Source organism: Chaetura pelagica, unplaced genomic scaffold (assembly GCF_000747805.2).
Source record: "Chaetura pelagica isolate M959 unplaced genomic scaffold, ChaPel_1.0 scaffold312, whole genome shotgun sequence".
NCBI lineage: Eukaryota > Metazoa > Chordata > Aves > Apodiformes > Apodidae > Chaetura > Chaetura pelagica.
This window is the reverse complement of record NW_009952485.1, coordinates 1551442-1552550: the sequence shown is the minus strand read 5'-3', so window position 1 is coordinate 1552550 and position 1109 is coordinate 1551442.

The following is a 1109-nucleotide window of genomic DNA, read 5'->3' as shown; positions in this document are numbered from 1 at the left end:
TGGAAAGAAAAATAACTTCTTTTGTGGTGGCAGGTTAATGTTCATGTAAATGTGTCATGTCTTGTACTTGGTGATCACTGGTGGTGTTAGAAAAAAAAAAAAAAGGCAAAAAAAAGAAGAAGCTTTATATACCTCTTCTACAGTAACTCTTTAACTGCAAGTTTTCAAGGCGGGGTTGTGGCACATAACAGGTTGTTAAACGATGCTGTGTAAGCAATTAAAAATGTATTCCACAGATATAGATATTTTCTTTCCTTATTGCTGTGACACTATGTGTGATGGTAATATTTCTGAGAGTTTCAGATTTTGCACATATAATTTTATGCATTATCAAAGTTACTGCTGCCTTGAAAGAAAACGTTCTGTGAAAATTTTTGCAAAAGCTTTACTAGTTTTTTTTAAATTGTAACATTTTGTAAAGGCAGGAAATGGATTTAAAAAAAAACCTAGCATGCTAAATATATTTTTCAAAAAAGCAATAATTTTACATGTACAGATATGATGCTAACCTTTAATACAGGTGCAAGCAACCGTTTACTTAATACAGTAATGGAATAGTGCTGTTTTTGTAGAAATGGGCTTCTGACACAAAGATTTGTTTTAAAAAAAAAAGAAAAAACCTTAAAGTGTGATATCTTTCTGTTCTAACAGTTTTGGTTGGGGGGGTTGCTTTTTTAAAAAAATCTAGTCAGTAATTGGTTCTGGATACTACTTGTTACTTGTTTTAAATTACTTGACAGTTTTTGTTACTTCGCAACACTTGCAACAATGCAAATTAACTTTCTTACATATTTTTTTTAACTAGTTTTTCCTTATGCTATTACACCAGATGTATACCAGAATTCTCTGTAAGTCTCGGTGTAGTTAGGAATGTCTGTGCAAATACTTATAAATGACTGTAATTAACTGTTCTGTAAAGTTATTTTGAGGGAGGTCGCATAGACACATTCCATTGTACACCCAAAAAAAAAAAAAAAAAAGGAGGAAAAAAGAAAAAATGAAATATTTTGCTGTGTTGCTTAATGATTATCATTTTGGGTTTGCACTAGCTTTCTCAGTTTGTTTTGGGTTTTGTTTTTGTTCTTTTGGGGGTATTTTTGCTTTTCTTT